Source organism: Adiantum capillus-veneris, chromosome 26 (assembly GCF_014529385.1).
Source record: "Adiantum capillus-veneris isolate H3 chromosome 26, ASM1452938v2, whole genome shotgun sequence".
NCBI lineage: Eukaryota > Viridiplantae > Streptophyta > Polypodiopsida > Polypodiales > Pteridaceae > Adiantum > Adiantum capillus-veneris.
Genome location: NC_140956.1, coordinates 85,052,151 through 85,074,325, shown reverse-complemented (window position 1 = coordinate 85,074,325; position 22,175 = coordinate 85,052,151). Strand labels below are relative to the sequence as shown.

General features: G+C 45.6%; 1 protein-coding gene across 3 annotated transcripts in view; it reads left to right on the top strand.

The window, feature by feature from the left end:
- Positions 1-22,175, top strand: part of PPC4 (phosphoenolpyruvate carboxylase 4) — a 90,066-nt gene that overhangs the window by 55,016 nt on the left and 12,875 nt on the right. The window lies entirely within an intron of this gene.

The window sequence follows — 22,175 nt, the reverse complement described above, 5'->3', positions numbered from 1 at the left end:
GTTTCCTCACTTCTTTATTTCCAAATTTTCCATGTCAAAGGGAAGACTATTAAGGTAGCTGGCTCCTTTCTTGCCGACCTTATGGGCTGTCCATGCCTCTCATCCGAAGTTGGATACTCTTAAGGACTTGCACTCTACCAATCCCACTTTTGCAATAGAAACATATCTAGAATCAAGGACTTGCACTCTACCAATCCCACTTTTGCAATAGAAACATATCTAGAACTAATCTGACTTCTAAGCAACCTCTAAGATTGGTAAATATCCTCCAAATCAATCTGCTTCTTTTTATTGGCACAAGCTCTTAACGCGTCATCGAGTTCCTACTTAATACACTTAGTCTGACGTTAGTCTACAGTTGAAGTCTAAAGATGAGCAGCGGTACTGAGATCGAGGGTAGTATTCGACTATTCAGTGTGACGGGGATGGGCACCACGTGCCAACGGAAAAAGAACAGACCAAACAACTTTAAGCACCTAAAATAACACTGAACTGAAAGAGATGCATGACACACGAGATGGGGAGTGGTGGAGTTCCACCCCAAGAGAGCACTGGCCCCAAACACTGGCGCCCCTTTCGGTATTTCTTTATATTGCTTCAACGAAATACAAGTCCCATACCTCTACTCTGCATCTCCCGGGGGTAGACTGCCAGAGTGGAGAGCCCATGGGTCATATTTAAAGGCCCCTGGCCTCTAAAAGCAGTTTACATGAAAAGCAACAAGTTCTAAAAGCATCTGGTTTCAAGAGCTGGCGCTGAAATCAGCCAGCGAAAAAATACGAAAATCCATACAGCTGCCACGTCAGCATGTCAGTGCAAATTGCGGAAACTTCGTATTACTGCCACGTCAACATGTCAACGCAAATCACTTGGACATTGGATGGGGTCCCATAAGTTGGTGGGAACTTCTTTAAAAACGCAAATCACTTGGACATCGGATGGGGTCCCATAAGTTGGTGGTAACTTCTTTAAAAATGGGCCACACGGCTAGTCTATATAAGTTGGTAAAACTTCTTGTGTTGCTTCTGCTTCTTTTGCTGCTGCTTCTAAGGGGTTAGGCCCCTCGGCCAGGATCTGCAGGTTGGCTCCGTTCTTCAATGGCTTGACAAGTCAACAGTTTGTGACATTTAGAAACTGCTCCACAAAGAATCCTATAAACTTCTTGTCGTGATCGCTAACAATATTAGTAGGAAGGCCATATAACTTATAGAAATTCTCTACGAAAGTATAATCCGAGGCATCTCTGATCCTTGTATCTCATGACTCTAGAAAGTGGCCCAAAACCCTCTCTGAATAGACAATGAAAGCGGCTCGTATCTCATAATATACTGGGCAGTGACATATGTAATGTAGCTCTGTCTCTGGCTCTATCTGGCACACCTGACAAATCCTGGACTCAGCGGGTACTCCTTTAAATCTACCTGTCTCGATCTCTAGCTGATGTGAGGATGTGCGTATCTGACCAATAGCACATCGAATGCTGTGGGGTAGATGAGTGTCCATGTATCCTGGTATGATCACAAAACCATCCTTAGTGAGTTGGAGAAGATGCTCTCTATAGAAAGTCATCTTCGTACCTAGCTCATGTGTAGGTTGTATCCATGTCCTCTTCGTATCCAGCTGAATCAAGTCCTGTCTGATGAGCCTAGTAATCTCTACCCTAGTGAGGGAGATGGAGGGTGCATCCAGAGAGTAGTGAAATGGGAGTGGCCGATCCATACTAAAGCCATGTAACTGAAACCAAGATGCCTCTCTGCATACCAACATGATCTATCTCCCTGCAATGCCAGTTGTCGCGCAGATTCTAGTGCTAAGCGAGCATATCTGTCTCTAGGGAGAGCCCAAGTGCTATGCATAAATGAAACTGATCAAGTGAGTGCCTCCACTACCAATGGAGGAGCAATGAGCTCCGCCCTAACAATGTCATGTGGTATTGAGGCCTTGGCCCTAATCATCCGAGAAATCATAGACACCAAGGGCTTCTCCATACATCTCCATCCATCAGTACTGCCAGCTCTGCTATGGTGATCAACTCAGGGGCCCCATATCTCTACTCCGTACAGCATGGCCGAAGTGACCAAAGTGTCAAAGAGCCAAAGCTTCTTGGAACTTAACGTACGAACATATCCTCTCAAGTCTCCCCAATGCTGCATAGGCTCTGGTCAATCGCGTATCTGCTGCACGCCTCAGGGAAAATACTGGACCACTAAAACTGCCCCAAGATAAGTATATGTATCTGCATACTCCACAGTCTCTTGACCATAGGTAAAAGTGGGGGCAGACCTCCTTACCCAGTGCGCCGTGGTGTTAAACACCATTACCTTGGTCTTACCAAGGTTCACAGACAATCCACTGTCCCGTGCAAATGCATGCAATGCATCCAAATGACGCTTCATCCCCTCTAGAGAATCGGAGATCAACACAATATCATCAGCATATAATAGCAACGGAATCCATGTCCCTGCAAGCTGGGCACCTCTATCACCCTGTGTATGTACATAATCTGAAAACTCATCTACATATATCCCAAAGAGAGTCGAAGATAGGGGACAACCCTGCTTCACCCAAATGGTGGAGTGAATCATGTCGGACATGCCGTGAGTAGTGTGTACCTGTCCTACCACTGTCCTGTATAAAGCTAAGATCCCCCAGATCAGCTTTGTGGGCACCCCCATGTCCTGCAATCTGCGTATGAGTCTGGCTCGTGGCACTGTATCAAAGGCTTTGCGGAAATCCACAAAGCTACAATATATCCTCCTGCCATGGTGTCTACCCTCCTCAATAATGGCTCTGAGTGTCAAAATCTGGTCAAGAGTGGAGAAACCTCTCTTGAACCCTGCCCGTCTTGCTGCCCGTATGCTCTCCCTCTCTACCCATCCACTCATCTCATGCTCAAGAATTGATGCATATAGCCTAGCCAGAGTGTGACCAACCATGATGGTTCGGTAATTTCCGGGAAGCATAGGATCTCTTGACTTGAAGATAGGCACGATAGTGGAAATACTCCAGGTCTTATGGAAACCCTCATACATGGCTCTATTAAACATCATAGCAAGAGGCTCTGCAAGCATATCTCTGGCATGGATAAAGTGCTCTGCTACCAGACCATCATGATCCTGTGCTCTTCTTGTCTTCATCTTGTCAATGGCTTTCCTCACTCTCTCAACAGTAAAGAAAGTACATGTTTTTGGGCATGCCTCTGGAGGGTCAAGCAAAGGTGGCTGCCCTGATGCTGTGTAGAGAGATGTAGCATATTCCCCCCATGTCTCTGTGGAAGTGATGGCTGGCGGTGGAGAGTGCTCTTTGAAAAGCCTCCATGCTTCACTAGAGTCCTGATTCATAAAGAGCTGGTACAGATCACGCTCTAATTGAGATAGGTAAGCCCTCTTCTTCCGTCACACTAGGCAGCTGAAGATAATCCGTGATTGTCTATGTGTAGTAGTACCCATGAGCACCTCTCTGTGTGATCTGATCCTCATCTCTCTACACTCCTCATCATACCAACTGTTCTGAGGCATGCTTCCAGATCGTCTGCATGTAGGTTGGCTGTGGGGATATGCCTCTGAGGCTTCTTCATGTAGCGTCTCTATCTGAATCTGGGTGAGCTCATCGAGTGGTCGTCCTGGCACCTGAGTGCATAGCTACCTGTATATCTCATCAGTGTACACGTGATCTGTCCTGGCACCTGAGTGCATAGCTACTTGTATATCTCATCAGTGTACACGTGATCTGTCTCCCTGGTGAAGGTATACCGAGTATGTGTGGAGGCCTCTCCCAATGGAGTAGTGCTGAACTGGAACGATAAAGTGAAAGACATAATAGCATGATCGAGCTATCCCAACCGGCCTAGTTCCCACCACAAAAGGAATGAGTCTTGGTGGAGCCATAACATAATCCACTGTACTAACGCCATGTCGATGTGGAAAGCATGTAAAACCACCGGCTGCAGGGAATCTCTGTAAGCCATTCAAAATGGCCAATCCATGTGCAGTTCCCATATTAGTCAAGTATCTGCCATACTCAGTGTACTCTTCATCCTGTGATAATCTAGACATGCCCATTTCTGTAATATCAAGCTCCCGCATCAACTCTTCTGAGGTATCATAGAATACTGTCTGGTGATGGGCAGTCCTAGCATTGAAATCCCCCAAGATAATAATGTCGCCATCTCTGGAAAACTCCCATATATCATCATCTAAAATAGAGAAGGGGGACTGTCCTCTAGGTGATGCATAAACTGATTGTAACAGACTTGGACACTCCAAGCCAAGAAGCAACCGCGACAGCACCAAATAACCACTTCAAAACAATTCACAGATCACAATAGATTTGCACTGGCCCGGCGGAGTTCCGTGCCTAGAGATATTGGCCCCAAAGACTGGCGTCCCTTTCGGTATTTCTTTTTATATTAATCAGATCAAAGTACAAGAGTGCGGCTAGGGTTTCACTCTCAGACTCTGCGTTCGTTTTTTTTTTTTTTTTTTTTGGGATATTTTTGAGCGACGCAAATCTCAGCTTTTGGCCAGAAAAGTATAATTGCTTTTTGTTGCTCTCATAGAGAGAGAGAGAGAGAGAGAGAGAGAGAGAGAGAGAGAGAGAGAGAGAGAGAGAGAGAGAGAGAGAGAGAGAGAGAGAGAGAATTTGCTTTTGCTTTCAGAAGCTCTCTATGAGAGATGGAAAAGAGCTTTTGCTTTGAGGCTTTTGCTTTCAAGCTTTTGGGGCTTTGCTTTTGGGCATCCCTTGTAACTTTAAATAAGTGGTTTGGGCTTTCACTTCTCAGAGCATCTGGACGCAGAGTCTAAGAGTGAATCCCGACCCACTCTCTTGTACAAAAAGAAATACCGAAAGGGGCGCCAGTCTTTGGGGCCAATATCTCTTGGCACGGAACTCCACCGGGCCAATGCAAATCTATTGTGATCTGTGAATTGTTTTAAACTGATTAATACAAAAAGAAATACCGAAAGGGGCGCCAGTCTTTGGGGCCAATATCTCTTGGCACGGAACTCCCCTGGGCCAGTGAAAATCTATTGTGATCTGTGAATTGTTTTGAAGTGGTTATTTGGTGCTGTCGCGATTGATTGTTGACTTGGAGTGTCCAAGTCTGTTACACCGACGTAGTAGAGAGAGAGAGAGAGAGAGAGAGAGAGAGAGAGAGAGAGAGAATTATTGTCCGCGGAGGTCAGATATGACCTATGGGACCTGATGACAAAACATTACAACGCTTGCTTTCCAACGAAGCATAGATACATATCAGTTAAGGACTGAGGGTCCGTCAAAAGGGTAATGAAAAATGAAAAGGAAGATGAGGGATGAAACCTAAGGGGGCTCCAATGGAGGGGGGGCCGATTTGGGAGTTCGAAACTCCTGGATGATGGCTTTACCACCTCGGTAGACTGCCCATTTGCCTTGTTTGCGGGCTTCGTGCATCTCCTTGAGTTCACTTTCTTTGACCTTGAGTTGATTTGGGATCAACTCTTCGGCGATCCACAGCTTTGTTCCCTTCAGGAGGTAAGACTGGCGTAGTAGCTTCCCCCGCTCTTCTCTGTCCTTGAAAGTAAGGATACACTGCTTGGGTGGCACCTTCCTCTGTGTGTCGTTGATCCACGAGATGGTTTCTGGTTTGATAGTTATTGGTTGGAGAATGTCGTTAAGCTTGGTGATTGCATCTTGAAGAGTATCCTCGTGTGTGCACCACGGCGGATGGAGTCCGCCAATCCGAACCTTCATGCCAATGGATTCTTGTAATCAATTTTCTTGTAGTGCTGCTTGTACTTCAATGACAATCTTTTTATGTGTTTCTTCATGAGCTTCTTCCTGGGCTGCTTTGATTTCTCCCTCATGTGCTTTCGCAGTTAGAGCTTGGCTTTCGGTGTCCTTCCTTTCTTCAAGCTTTGCTCAAACTCTCCTTGAGCTGAGCATTCTCCTCAATGAGCTCTTGATCCTGGGCCTTTAGAGTCGTGATTCTCGCATCTTGGCGAGCAAATGGGTCCTTCTTGGGTGCTGCTACGACCGCAAGGTAAGTTTTGCGGATACGAGCGATTGGCGTCGTAAGTCATTCTACTCCGGAGGTGAGAACAATCCCTTGTTTTTTTTTGACCTTAGGTTTATGATGCCGCCTCATTCGACTGTAGAGCCTTGGATGCCAAGTGTCGCCTCGTTCTTCTCCTGCAGTCAGGCAACTCGGAGCAGCGCGAGAGCGGCCTCGTTCTCCTGCAGGCCCTTGGATGCGGCCCTTGGATGCCAACCCACGCGGGGATGCAGCAGCGCGAAGGTGGTGCAGCAGCTGGACAGAGTCGCGGGGGACAGAGCTGCGAGATACAGAGCCGGGGAGAGAGCCGCGGGATGGGCTGATGGGCTGTGGGTGTACTACTCTGTGCGGCAGGCGAGACTGAGGCTAATGCCTCCCCCCACAGGGCCGCCCTCACCTAGGGAGAGACGTGCAGGAGTGTAGGGTTAGAGAGAGAGAGAGAGAGAGAGAGAGAGAGAGAGAGAGAGAGAGAGAGAGAGAGAGAGAGAGAGAGAGAGAGAGAGAGAGAGAGAGAGAGAGAGAGAGAGAGAGAGAGAGAGAGAGAGAGAGAGAGAGAGAGAGAGAGATGAAATATTATATTAAACGTCTTCAAAGAGGCCAAAATGACCTATGAGACCAAATTGATACAATCCTTGTGGATCTAATCCAATGTCTGGTTACAAAAATAAAGTAGAGTGAAAGGCTAAACTAAACTAAAAGACTAAGATCGTCAAACTGAAATCATCACATCATCATCATCATCCATGCCCGAGGATGCCCGGCATTGGGCGGTGTCCGAGAAAGTATTGCATCGGTCGTTGAAGAGCTTCGTCAATGTCCGCCTTTGTAAATAGTCGTACTGGGCGTCTCCCATGTCGTGCTAGAATAGCTCTGATGGAGCCTCCGTCGATGTTGTGGTCGCCCCCGGAGACGTGGACGTCTAGCTCTCCCGAGCTCAGTGGCTCTGTCCACTAATATACCTCTGGTAGAAGTGGGCTGTGAAGTTTAATATGAAGCATACTCATCTGGCTACTGAGTCCTTGCTCTAAGGAAGTCAGTGATCTCCCTCTGTGAATGTCTCCCATTGCATGGTCTCCTTAAGAGACTCCCTGTGTCTGCGCAGCTCTAGCAAAAATAAGTTTAGGCATCTCTGATCCTGATATGCCATGACTCTAGCCAACGGTCCAAAGCCCTCTCTGAATAGACAGTGAAAGCAGCCTCGTATCTCATAGTATACTTGACAATGACAAATGTGATGTAAGTTTGTCTCTGGTTCTGTATAACACAATTGGAATATCCTGGCTTCTGCTGGTACTCTCCTAAATCTGCCAGTCTCAATCACTAGCTGATGCAATGATGTGCGCATCTGACCAATAGCACATCGTATCCCATAGGATAAATGAGTGTCCATATAGGCCGGTCGATCACATATCCATCTTCTGTTAGTTGGAGGAGATGCTCTCTATAGAAAGCCATCTTCATGCCCAACTCTTTTACCGGTTGTATCCATGTGCTTCTGGTATCTAGTTGAATCAAATCCTGAAGTACAATTCTAGTGATCTCATGCGGCACTGAGGCCTTAGCCCAAATCATCCGAGCGATCATAGAGACCAAAGGCCTCTCCATATATCTCCATCCATCTGTGCTGCCAGATCTCCCATGATGTCTAGTGAGGGTCCCATACCTAAACTCCATAGAGCAAAGCTGAAGTCACTAGAGTGTCAAAAAACCAGAGCTTTGTTCGTGGTTCTTGAAACTGAACCTGCGAACACATCCTCTCCAGTCCTCCCAAGGCTACATAGGCTCTTGTCAGTCTAGTCTCTGATGCTCTCCTTAGTGAAAACACCGGTCCACTGAAAACTACCCCAAGATAGGTATATGCATCTGTGTGCTCCACAGTCTTCTCGCTATATGTACGTGGGTGCTGACCTCCTGACCCACTGTGATGTGGTATTGAACACCATAAGCTTGGTTTTCCTAAGGTTGACAGACAATCCACTGTCACGAGCTAATGTGTGCACAACATCTAAATGACGCTGCATCTTCTCTGGAGAGTCAGAAACCAACACAATATCATCAGCATATAGTAACAACGGAATCCATGTCCCTGCTAGTTAAGCCCCTCTGTCTCCCTGACGCTCTACATAGTCTTAAAACTCATCAACATACATCCCAAAAAGAGTCGGAGAAAGGGGCATCCCTGCTTCACTCGAATAGTGGAGTGGACCATGTCAGACATTCCCTCAGTAGTGCGTACCCGCCCCATCATTGTCCTGTATAAAGCCAAAATACCCCATATCAGCTCTATAGGCACACCCATGTCCTGTAGTCTGCATATAAGTCTGGCTCTCAGTCACGTGACACATCTAACCCTACGTGTACGTGGACAAGCTACTTCATGACAAGGGTTCAGTCAGTCCAGTCAGTATAGCTTAGGAAGTGTTCTGGCACTTTGGTGAGTCTCTTCGCAGACCGTGCATGCCCAGGCACTTAGAGTAGATGCATATTCTTTGGTTGCACGCAACATTATCATCAAAATCCATCACGAGCATTTTCCAGTGCACATAACCTATTTTCCCTATTTTAGCCATTTTCACTTATTAATTTTAAGTGACTTTTGTTGGGAAGCTGGGTAGGGCAATTTGCCTAAGACAATATATAAGAAAGATCAGCGCTAGCATTCTTTGGCAGAAGAGCAGGAAGTGCACAGGCAAGTCACCTTGCAGCAAGCATTTCTCTCTCTCTCAAGCAAGAACTCCTGAAGACCTGGCGTTTTCCTTCAAGCAAGCCCAGCATTTTCAGCAGCCAGTCCATCGCCAGGCAGCCCCTCACATCAGCGCCTGCAGCTGCAGCAAATCCACCATTTTCAAAGGCCTTAGACCAGCGTTTTTCAGCCAACAACAACAGCGTTTTTCAGCATTGACCCACAGTGTTTTCCAGCCCTGCATGGTAGCGGTTTTGTAGCCAGCACATCAGCGTTTTCAAGGACAGCAAAACAGCGTTTTGGACAGCTTGAAGACAGCGTTTTCAGCAGCACAATTAGCATCAACTTCAGCGTTTTTCAGCAGCCCAGACAATAGCAGGTTCGGTACTTCCAGTAGTTAGCATTTCAGTCTCGTCGTGGCCGTTGTTGACAACCTAGATACTCATTGCATCGTAGCCTCTCGACTTGCATCGGCATCTTGTACCAGATTTGTGCAATCAATAGCATAGACTTCTCTCGCCATCGAGAGAAGGGCCTTCGGAGAAGGGTTTGACAACTTGTTTGGTGTCGTAATCTTCTCTCTCTATCTCTCAGTCTTAGCACCTTCATTCACAGTGTTTATCCACTTTGTTTGTGATCACTTGCATTCTCTCATTAAAGGAACGGAAGGCTCTGCCTTCCGTAAGTAAAAGGAACCTTGAGCACAGTTCGGAGCACTTATCTTGAGCAAAGTTCAACATTCACTTCTGCTGCACCTTACATAGGTATCAGAGCTTGGGCAGCGTTTTGTATCACTCAAGGAAAGAACCACAAGAATTTTTTTTGCTTGTTGCGGTCGCACGTAACCCAAGTCTTCTTGGGCGTTTCTATTCCTAATCGTGTTTTTGAAGAGTGACAGGAAACCTAGGAAAGAAGGGCTTGTCCAGCCTCCCCTTGTTCTCTTCTCACTCATTGCAAGCGGACCGTGTACTTAGCGGCCGGCCAATCAACGTGAGGTGGGAAAAAGCAACCTTGGTGTGAGCGCAAGGCCGCCAAGGGGTGCGCCTGCGGGGAAGAGTAAAACTCGGGTGAAGAGAAGATCCTTCTCTAACACAGATTGCAAGCGAAAGAAGAACCTCAAGAACCTCAAGACCCTCAAGAATCTCAAGAACTCAAGAACCTCAAGAACCAAGACCCAAAAGAATCCAAGTTCCTCGTGAACTTAAGAACCCAAGACTTCAAGTGTATGGTCATCACCCGAAGCGGAATGGATACTTCGCATGGAGGTGGTGAGCATGGGAGTGGCGAAGAAGAGTTTTCCCCACCAGGAGGTTTTTCCGACCCTTCCCCTTCCCCATCTACGCCACGGTTTACACCGAATCCTATGGAGGCGTTGATCAAGTCGATGATGGACATGATAACATGACAAGAAGCGACTCGCGTTGCCTTGGAACGCGAGCGCGATGAACGAAAAGAAAGAAAAGAAGAAAGGAAGGCGGCTATTGAGCGTGAGCGTGTGCAAGCGCGCTTGGAAACCGAAGACAAACGAGCGGCCTTGGAGGTAGATTGACAGATGCAAAGAGACCTAGGCATGCAAGAGTTTGTCCGACAGGCTCTCACCTCAAAATCCGAGCGGGCAAAAGATGTTGGTAGTTCCTCAAGTGGCACAAGCCGAGATTTGGACTCCAACAACCCAGTCACCGAGAAGTTGACGTTCAATAAGTATGATGGTAAGATGGATTCTACTATTATTCATTCTTGGTTGAATCAATTTAATGCTTATTTTGCGACAACTAAGAAGACAAGAAATAGCAAGGTTTTGACGGCAGCTATGTACTTTGTTGGTGATGCCATTAATTGGTATCACGTCAAGGGTCACATTAAGAAGTCTTGTTCTAAGACAGTCCCACCTAAAGAACCTAAGGCACCCACAATAACCACAAGCACTTTAATGAACCAAGTTGAATCTTCGCATGTCTGTGACACACACATCGATGAGTCTCTCATGAAGTGTTATGGTCATGTAAAGGGTCAGCGTTTTATCATATTGTTTGATCCAGGCGGTATGCATGATGTGATTAGTGCCTCTCCTGTTGAGAGAGCTCGCCTAGAGGTTAGTCAAAAATCTCCTCTCGAGGTCTCTGGCTCACTCCCGGTATGGACTCTCTCATCACGAAAGAGTGCCTTGATGTGTTGTTTATAGTTCAACAAGCTGCTTTCCGTAGGAAATTTCTCGTGTCTCCTCTTTCAGGATGTGATATGCTTTTGGGTATTAGATGGTTAGCATAAGCCTTTCATTGATTGGAAGGCCAACACTCTCACATTAAATGCCAAGAGTAACTCTCTTATAATCATTCGTGCGGAGGAGGGTCTGCATTCTTTGCCTCTCATTTCTCATGTGCAGGTAAAGCGTGAATTACGACGTGGAGCACAAGCGGCATTCATCTATGCTGCTCGAGTTTCCCAGAGCATTCAGGCTCCAGACAGGTATTCAGCTTGTTTACCAAGTTTAAGCAACTCTTTTTGCAGGATGATCTTCCACCCCGCCTCCCACTCGAGCTGCTGGAGGACCATCGTATCGAGCTTATGAAGGGTGCACAGCCTGTCAGTGAGGCTCCCTACCGTTTAACAAGACACAGGAGGAAGAGTTAGAGCGGCAACTCACGGAGTTGGTGGCTCGAAGATTCATACGTCCGAGTGTAAGTCTTTTTGCTGCTCCTATTTTGTTTGTCCGCAAGAAGGATGGTTCGTCTCGTTTGTGTGTTGATTACAGGTCATTGAACAAGATGACCGTCAAGAACAAGTTTCCGATGCCTCGCATTAAGTATATCCTTGATAGACACGAAGGGGCAAAGGTTTTCAGTAAGATCGATCTCAAGAGTGGATACCATCAGATACGGGTATTCAAAAGGCGACATCTTCAAGACCGCTTTTCACAAGAGCGAGGGCAATGGGAGTATGTTGTTATGGCTTTTGGATTGACAGGTGCCCTGGGTACATTTAATCGTTTCATGATTTGCCGTTTCGACGATATGGTTGGTGTATGTGTGTTCATCTTTCTAGATGATATTCTCATTTTTTCTGCATTGTAGGAACAACATGAAAAGGATGTCGAAAGGGTTCTAACCCGTTTGGATGAGTGTCAGTTGTACATTGCAGCTAAGAAATCTGAGTTTTTTCTCATTGAAGTTACTTATCTGGGTTATATCATTTCTGCAGACGGCGTTAAGCTAGACCTCGGAAAGGTGGAACAAGTACGTAATTGGGATTTGTCCAAAACTGCATATGATGTGCATTCTTTTCTTGGTTTATGTCAAGCATATATTTCGCACATAGAGAATTTTGCACGCATTGCCGCACCTACGACTGATGTTTTGAAAGAGGTAAAGACTCGCCGTCAGCGCGTAGACTTGCCCGAAGCAGCCATTGATGCTTTCGCAGCTCTCAAGGTTGCGGTGACAAAAGCACCGTGTCTTATCCTTCTTCTTGGGATGACCCCTTTGAGGTATGGACGGATGCGAGCAATGTTGCCATAGGCGCTATGCTTCACCAGCATGGTTGCCCATAGCTTTCCTTAGTCGGAAGCTCAATAGTGTAGAAAAGAACTATTCAGTTTATGATAAAGAACATTTGCCTGTCATTCACTCTCTTAAGGATTTGAAGCATTTTTTGTATGGTAGAGAGTTTACAGTTCGCATAGATCACCAAGCCCTCAAGTGGCTCCAATCTATGTCTAATGCACATTGGAGTGATCGCCAAGCACGGTGGTCATAATTTTTTGATGAATTTGGAGGTTTGATTGAGTATGTGACTGGAAAAGCTAACCCTGTTGCAGATGCATTGAGTTGCAAAGGACAGATTTTGGCTCTTGAGTCAAGATCTACAGTTTCTATTCAGAGTGTGTCTTTCGACAGCATGAAGAACCAGTATGCGGATTCCGAGTTTGGTAAGCAATGGTTGCAGGCTCTTGCTTCCCAAGGACCAAGCAACTATCTCGTTCGTGATGGTTTGTTGTATTTTCATCAACGTCTGTGTGTGTTGCCCTCTCTCAAGCCAGCCATATTGCATGATGCACATGACTCTCTCACGGGTAGGTATAGGGAAATGAACACCACTTTGGAAAAAATAGAAAGATTCTTTTATTGGCCTAAAATGTGGAAAGATGTGTTTCGTTATGTCACACAGTGCACTATATATCAAAAGGTGCCTATTCCCGATGGACCTTTTCAAGATATTTCCATGGATTTGTGATTAACCTTCCACCTAGTTTGCATTCAAGGAACACTCAATGTTTGACAATTGTTGATTGTTTCAGCAAGTTTGGCATGTTAATTCCTTGTAAGGCCACAGTCACTGCACAAGATGTGGCACGGTTGTTCATAAAGCATTGGTACTCCCTCTGTGGTTTACCAAAATCAATTGTTTCAGATAGGGATGTTAAGTTCACGTCCAATTTTGACGCGCACTCTTTGAAAATTTTGGCACTAAGTTGAATTTTTCATCGGCTTTTTATCTAGAGTCAGATGGTCAGACAGAGATTTACAATGAGTTGGCTTTTGATGTTTTAAAGTCATATGTGCATGATCAACAATCTAATTGGGAGCTCTATCTCCCATTGGTTTAAGCTATTTTGAATGACTTTTTTTCCTCTGCCACATTGGGCAAACTCCGTATGAGGCAGCTTTTGGCCTTCTGTTCCAGTCACTTATGACTCGCTCGGTCAGTCAAATGCCTGATGCCAATGCTGAAAGTCAGTCTCATTGGATGAGATTTTTGAGAGTGTGAAGCTTTGGCTAAGCAAGACTAAAGAATCTTATTCACGGCAGGCTAGTAAGCATCGTTAGGATGTTTCGATCAAAAAAGGGGATTGGGTGTATTTAAGAATCATGAAGCAACGTCTTAAGCAAGTTGGAAAGAAGTGTCCCAAGTTGTCTTTTCGAATGTGGTCCATTTCTTGTCATTAAAAAGATAAATGAGGTTTCAATGAAATTGCAATTGCCTAACTCATGGTCAATGGACAACGTTTTCCATGTTTTTTGGTTGAAAGTGTTTCACGGAATACCTCCAAAGCATTTCGGAAGAAGAGGAACCGGAGATCATCGATGAAGCAGAAGTCATGGGTGCCGGAGCAAGTGTTATTACATCGGTTTCGCCATGGTTCAAAGAAGCAAGTATGACAATACTTTTTGAAGTTAAAGGATTGAGGAACCCACGGAGCAGTGTGGGTAGATGAAGAGTTTTTCAACGATTATCCCGAGGTGTTGGCCGCCTACAAGGAAGCCATGCAGATCGGTACCAGTACCTCACTTTAAAAAGGAGGGGATGTCACGTGACACATCTAACCCTATGTGTACGTGGACAAGCTACTTCATGACAAGGGTTTAGTCAATCCAGTCAGTCCAATCAGTATAGCTTAGGGAGTATTCTGGCACTTTTGTGAGTCTATTCGTAGACCGTGCATGCCCAAGCACTTAGAGTAGATACATATCCTCTGGTTGCATGCAGCATGACCATCAACATTACCATTAGAATCCATCAGGAGCATTTTCCAATGCACAGACCTATTTTCCCTATATTAGCCATTTTTCACTTATTAATTTCAAGTGACTTTTGTTGGGAAGCTGGGTAGGGCAATTTGCCTAAGACAATATATAAGAAAGACCAGCGCTAGCATTCTCGGGCAGAAGAGCAGGAAGTGCACAGGCAAGTCACCTTGCAGCAGGTATATGTCTCTCTCTCAAGCAAGAACTCTTGAAGACCTGGCGTTTTCCTTCAAGCAAGCCCAGCATTTTCAGCAGCCAGTCCATCACCAAGGAGCCCCTCACATCAGCGCTTGCAGCTTAGCAAATCCAACGTTTTCAAAGGCCTTAGACCAGCGTTTTTCAGCCAACAACAACAGCGTTTTTCAGCATTGATCCACATTGTTTTCCAGCCCGCATGGTAGCATTTTTGTAGCCAGCACAGCAGCGTTTTCAAGGATAGCAAAACAGCGTTTTGGACAGCTTGAAGACGGCGTTTTCAGCAGCACAATCAGCAACAACTTCAGCGTTTTTCAGCAGCCTAGACAGTAGCAGATTCTGTACTTCGAGCAGTTAGCATTTCAGTCTCGTCGTTGCCGTCGTCGACAACTTAGATACTCATTGCATCGTAGCCTCTCAACTTGCATCGGCATCTTGTACCAGATTTGTGCAATCAATAGCATAGACTTCTCTCGCCATCGAGAGAAGGGCCTTGGGAGGAGGGTTGGACAACTTGTTTGGTTTCTCTCTCTATCTCTCAGTCTCAGCACCTTCATTCACAATGTTTATCGACTTTGTTTGTGATCACTTGCACTCTCTCATTAAAGGAACGAAAGGCTCTGCCTTCCGTAAGTAAAAGGAACCTTGAGCACAGTTCGGAGCACTCATCTTGAGCAAAGTTCAACATTCACTTCCACTGCACCTTACACTCTCGGTACTATGTCAAACGCTTTGCGGAAATCCACAAAGCTACAATAGATCCTCTTGCCATGGTGTCTACCCTCCTCAATGATAGCTCTGAGTGTTTGAACCTGGTCAAGAGTGGAGAAACCTCTCCTGAATCCTGCCTGCCCTGGTGCTCGTATGCCCTCTCGCTCTGCCCATCTACTCAGCTCTTGCTCAAGAACGGATGCATACAGCCTAGCCAATGTGTGACCAACCATGATGGTGTGATAATTCGCGGGAATCATGGATCTCCTGATTTGAAGATAGGCACAATCGTGGATATACTCCAAGTCTCAGGAAAGCCTTCATACATGGCTCGATTAAACATCATAGCAAGAAGCTCTGCAAGCATATCTTTGGCATGGATGAATTGCTCTACTACCAGACCATCATGATCATGTGCTCTCCCTGTCTTCATCCTGTCAATGGCTTTCCTTATCCCCTCGGCAGTAAAGAAAGTACATGTCTCAGGGTATTTCAGTAGTGGGTCCGGCAAAGGTGGTTGCCCTGATGCTGTGTAGAGAGATGTGGCATATTCCCCCCATGTCTCTGTGGAGGCGACGGCAGGTGGTATTGAATGCTCCTGGAATAGCCTCCATGCTTCGCCTGAGTCTTTGACTCATAAATAGCTGATACAAATCCCGCTCTAGCTGGGATAGATAAGCCCTTTCTTATGTCGCACTAGGCGGCGAAAGATAATCTGTGACTGTCTATGTGTGCTAATACCCACGAGCACTTCCTTCTGTAATTTGATCCTCGTCTCTCTACACCTCATCATACCAGCTGTTCTGGGGCATGCTTCTAGATCGTCTCCGTGTAGGTTGGCTGTGGGGGTATGCCTCTGATGCTGCATCATGGAACGTCTCTTTCAATATCTGAGTGAGTTCATCTAGTGGGCGTCCCGGCTCCTGAGTGCATAGCTGCTTGTATATCTCATACAGAATCCGTCTCCCTTACGAAGGTATACCGAGTGTGTGCGGGGACCTCTCCTAATGGAGCTGTGCTGAACTGAAACGTAAGAGTGAAAGAGAAGATAGCATGATCAACTACTACTCCAACTGGCCTAGTGCCCACCATGAAATCCTATAAGAATGGAATGAGACTTGGCTGGGCCATAACGTAATCCATTGTACTAGCACCATGTCGATGTGGAAAGCATGTAAAACCTCCAACTGTAGGAAATCTTTGTAGGCCATTCAAAATGGCCAATCTATGTGCAGTTCCCATATCTATCAAGTATGTGCCATATTCAGTGTACCCCTCATCCTGTGATAGTCTGGATAGGCCCATCTTCTCTGTAACGTCCAGCTCCCTAAGCATCTCCTCGGAAGTATCATAAAATATTGTCTGGTGATGGGTAGTCCTAGCATTGAAGTCCCCTAGTATGATAATGTCACCATCCCTGGAAAACTCTCATATGTCATTATCCAAAATAGCAAAGGGGGACTGTCCTTAGGTGATGCATATACTGACGTATTAGGAGGAAAGTATCACATAGCAATGTAGAGGTATCTGCCCACATGTACCTGGCTTGCTCATCCCTGCGCGCTATATATATCAATGGTTGCAACTCCTCCTTGAATAAAACTGTCACTCCCTTTGAGCTCCGTCCTCGATGCTCCGATCTGGTCTCCTGTTTGCAAGCTGTCTCCCATCTATATCCGCTCACCTATGGCATGGATTGCCTAGGGGCTTGATGTGTCTCAGAATAAAAAATGATCTCTCCCCCAATGAAACTATCCTCAAAAGCACCTACATCAAGACGGAGTGACCCATTACAATTCTAGGCTGCCATCTTTAGTGTGGTCCCATAGGTCTCGCACTGTCATGCGGAGCGTCGCTCCAGTATCACCACCCTTCCATCCCGGTAAAAAGCAATCTTCCCTTTTTCCCTTGCCGCTCTAATTTCCGGCATCACGTCTTGCATATGAGCAATCTGCGAAGGGTGAGGTCATCTCCAAGAAAGATGCCTGTCTTCTTTAGAATCGGTCTTTTCTTCAAGAAGTCCTTCGCTTCCATGGAGGGGAAACGGAGGATGAGTACCCTTTCCTTCGCGATTTCCCCCTTACTCCCACTTTTCTTATGGCCCACTCACAAAGCCCTCGTATGCGTCTGCTCATTAAACCCCACCATAGTCATGAGTTCTTTCACCTCTTCATCCACATTATCTTGGTCTTTGAGGCCACATATCCTTACGTGTACGGCCCACACACGTCTCCTTTGCTCCTCTTCTAGTGTGAGGTTAATGATGGTTGGTGTGGGGATTATTTCCTTGCCCTTTCCTTTCTTGATGATCTCTATCCATTTCTCGGCCTCTTCTGCTTTTTGTTGGGTCTTTGTGATGACATCTACCCACGAGGTCGTCATTTTTTTTTGTTGTTGCTCACCTTCTTTGATGGCCTGCACTTGTTCTTTAATCGTGTTAAGCTCTTTAACTACCGAGAGTTGAAGCTCTCCGTCTTCGAGGACATTTTGCGATCGCACCTTTGCGAGCTCTTTCTTGAGTAGTGCGATTTCCTCATCTTGGGCCTTCACACGGTCCTCAAGTGTATGTATCGTGCTTTCCTGTGCCGACGCGCTCGTCGAGTGCCTTTATAGTACCTAGAAGGTGGCGATTAATCTTGTTGATGGACTCGCTCATTTCTTCCTTGCATTTTTGAATGGCATCCTCCATAGGATCATCCTTGCCATTTTGTTTCCTCATGATTGAAGGTTGCAAAAGGAGAGGGAGAGGAGAGGAAGATAAATTTTTTCCCTCTCTCTCTCTCTCTCTCTCTCTCTCTCTCTCTCTCTCTCTCTCTCTCTCTCTCTCTCTCGCTATTGGCGTGCAGGTTTTCTCTCTACGCTTTCTCTGTCTATGCTTCTCATTTCTCTCTCTACGTTTTAATTTTCTCAACTTTCTCTCTCTACGCACTAGGCAACAAAAAAGGGGGGGAGCGCGAGGGGGGCGGGGGTGTAGGGGGGTAGGGGGAGCGTGAGGGAGCAGGGCAGCACGGGAAGAGCGCGAGGCAGCAGGGGTGCACAGAGAGAGAGAGAGAGAGAGAGATGAAATGAAATGTTATATTAACGTCTTCAAAAGGCCAAAATGACCATAGAGAGAGAGAGAGAGAGAGAGAGAGAGAGAGAGAGAGAGAGAGAGAGAGAGAGAGAGAGAGATGTTGGGTCTAGAGGCCCTCTTATAGCCTCTCTTACTCATTTATTCATTCTTTTATACTTGGGTGTGTTCACACCCAAAGGCCATTTAAATGGTCACAAGTTTGTACCCTTAATAATAAAACATAGGGCTTTTAGTTGTGTGCCCAAGAAACACAACTGGAAATCGTAGGCTCTCTCTCCCTCTCTCTGCAATAGCGCTCGCACTCTCTCTCTCTCTCTCTCTGCTCGTGTGGTCTGCTACATCCATCGCCAGTCCCTCTTGCACTTCAAACTGGTATCAGAGCCAAGTTCCCTACTTCTGCGCGCATTCCCTCGCGAGAAATCTTCATTTTCTCTCTCCTGCGCAGTTTTCTCTCTCTAAAAGCAGTAAGCGCAGGTGTTTTCTCTCTCCTCCCCGGACTTCTGGGAAGACAATACCTCAGCCCACAAGTGCTTATAAGCTGAAAACAGGTCATTTCGGGCTGTTTCTCTTCAAAAACAGGTTTTTTCTGTTAATTACAGCAAGTACAAGTGTTACAGGTACATTTGGGACACTTTGGGCAACACCAATCCACCCGGAGAATTGGGGAATTTTCCCTATTTGCTGAAATTTCAGTAAATTGTCACTTTAAACTTGGGGGTCTTGCACATTAGTGCAAGATTATTCAAGTCTACGCCTACAGGTGTAATTACAGGAGAAATTCTCGGGGATTCGAGTTGAGAAATTGAGGGCTTTTATTGATTGTTCAGAAATTTCAGCAAATTGTGCAGTAACTTTTGGGGCCTCTCCTCGCCATCTCCTCAGCCATCCCCCCCCCCCCCTTTTTCTTTTCACAGCTACACAGGTCGAGGACTGAGATGGAAAGCTTTAATGTCGGGATTGAGCTGAATATCGCAGAGCCGGACGTTCCTCTTCGAGGAACCTTTCCAGGAGACCCTTCAGAGGCCCTCCGACCCCCCCCTTCTGCTTTTGCAATAGGTATTCATCTCTCTTCTGACACCTTACGCGCCATTCACGAATCTACTGTGAGCTTGGAGTCCTGTTCCTTGGCCTGTAAAGTGGTGGGAAGTTTATGCTCAGCAAGGCTATTGAAGGACTACTTTCAAGCTTCGCTATTACACGTCAACTTTAAGATTGTGAATGTCTCCCCTCTCGGGAGAGGCTTCTTCAGGGTGCAGTTCAAGTCTACAAATCAAGCCATGGAGGTCCTAGCGCAGAGCCCTGTGGACTTTCATTTTGCTATAGGTTTTCTTGCCAGATGGACACAGGGAATGGACCTAAATGGACTTGAAGGTGGAATTGCAGTACAGCTAGATTTCCAGGACTTCTTCCAGAATTTGCTCCGCATGTTAATGAAATTGGGAGATGTTTGGGCTTTGTGGTTGGAGATGCTGTGATTCCTAAAGATGAGGATCGCACAATCTCCATAAGGATGGTGCTCTACCCATCCTTGGCGAAGAACCCTCCGCAATTTATTTCGCTCCCAACCATCCATGGGGGCGAAATTCTACGGAGGGTTTTCTTCATTGGTCTTCCTGGCCACTGCTTTGTTTGTGGCAGAAAAGGCCATGCTGCTGCAGCTTGTACCCGCCGCATGATATCTCCTGATCAAAGGCAACAAGCTTCAAAACAAGAGGCACTTCATGCGAATGGGGGATTGGAAGCTCGTATGATAAGAAGAAGAAGTGAAGCAGAAAAATCTAGAAGGAAGGAAGCGGAGAAAAGAAAACAACTAGCTAGGAGGACAGAGGCTCCAAAGCTTGTGTATATATGCAGAGCAGATGGTTCGTCTCTCCCCTCGGATACCTCTTCACCAGCTCTTCATGATCCGCCACCTATTTCTCAGGGCACAGATTTGGATATCAGCAATAGTTTTGAAGGCATAAATTGAGCTTATGAGCGGTATTTCCCTTCTTTGGTAGAAATTGCTAAGAAGTCTGTTGAGGAGAAGTCTCTGAAGACGCCTAGGAGGTCTTCTAGACTTAATCCCCATAATTAGCCTTGATTTGAGGCAATCTTGTATCTTAGATTGCCCCAGGATTTTTATCTTTTGGTGATACTATCTATGTTCTCTTTATTATTCTGATGTAATTCTACCTTGGGGTTTGTGCCCTTGAGGTGATTTTAATAGAAAGATCTTTTTCAGAAAAAAAAAAAAAAACTTTTGGGGCTTTTGCAAATGTGATGCAATTCTGGACATTTTGTGTCGTGTATTGCAATTTGTGGTACAATTGAGCAGAGTTTGAGACCTCTCTCACATATACAGGAGGTTTATGTGACAAAAAACACATGTATTTACTTGTGGATGCTTCCCATTGAGTCTATGTATTGCTGAAAATACATTTTGCAGCAGCTTTTACCTCAGTTGCAGGTTTGAGGTTGTTGCAAATGCACTTTGGTTTTACTGCTGAAGTGGAAGCATTTATGCACAGGAGGTATGCTTCATGTGTGTGCTGAAATTTCAGTATTTACTACTGAAATTTATCTCTTTTACTGCTGTACACTTTGGATAAAGTGTTTGTAACCGAGTGTTACGTTTCCTTGCACTTCTACAGTGTTCTCTGAGCCTGTAAGAGGCTAAAATTGCAACTTGCAGCCTGCTGTTATAAAATTACAGCAGTGAATTTTTGGTCTATTTTGCATCGAAATGGCTTCCAATGCATCTACAAGTAGCAGTGAGTCAAAGTCTTTGATGGAAATCAAAAGATTTGATGACACTGGCTTTGATTTGTGGAAATGCAAGGCATTCTATTCCTTAAAGATTGCGAAGATGCATTGCTCGCAGCAAAACTTGAAAACTTGTTAGATGCAGATTGGGCAAAGCTGAACAAAAAGGCTATTGCTTATATCAAAATGGTTGTGTCAGATGATGTGCTTACTGATATTAAGTGTCTTGACACTGCACATGCTATTTGGCAGAAGTTGACTAGGTCGTATAAGAATAAAACTCCTGTGAATCAAGTTCATCTCATGCGGAAACTTGTAAACATGGAATTGGATGAGGGAAAGCCTGCATGTGATCATTTGAATGTGTTTACAGGTGTTTTGAGTCAACTTCAGGATTCAGGGCTGCAACCATTTGATGACAAGTTGAAAGCTATCTTTCTTTTGATGAATTTGCTTGACAATTGGGAAGCACTTGTTGTGTCATTGTCAAACAATGCTGCTTTAACCAATGATGGTGTAAGAGGCTCCATTCTCAATGAAGAGATTAGGAGGAAAGCCAGTCGTGAAGGCAGTGGCACAGCTTATCATGTAAGGGGCAGGTTAGAGAAAAGGAACAATGTAGCTAACAGGGGCAAGAGTAGAAGTAAGAGCAAGGGAAAATCTCAAGATATAACTTGCTATCAATGTGGACGCAAAGGGCATAAAAAGCTTGACTGCAGATTTTAAAAGCAAGAGCTTGAAAGGAAGAAGCAGCAACAGGGTAAGAAGAAGAAGGATGCAAAAGATGCTAAAGGTGATGATGACACCTCCTCTTCTTCCAAGGATGTTGGCAAGGCCAATGTGGCCTCTAGTGTGGTCATAGAGGAAATTGTTGATGTGGACGAAGCACTTGGCGTAGCTTCGAGTGTCTTTGATGATGTTGTAGCTATGGCAAGTGATTTGTATATCACGAAGCCAAATCTTATTGACGCTTTGCTTTCAACACATGATGGGCTGTCCCAGTCTTGGATAGTAGACAGTGGTGCCTCATTTCATGTACTCCTTCTTTGGAGTCTTTTGCCACATACACTGCAGGTAACCTGGGTAAAGTTTACTTGGGTAATAACTATGCATGTGACATTGAGGGTGTTGGCACCATTCACTTGGCTTTGGAAAATGGTCAAGAACTTGTTTTGCATGATGTTAGGTATGCGCCTGGAATTAAGAAGAGTCTGCTAT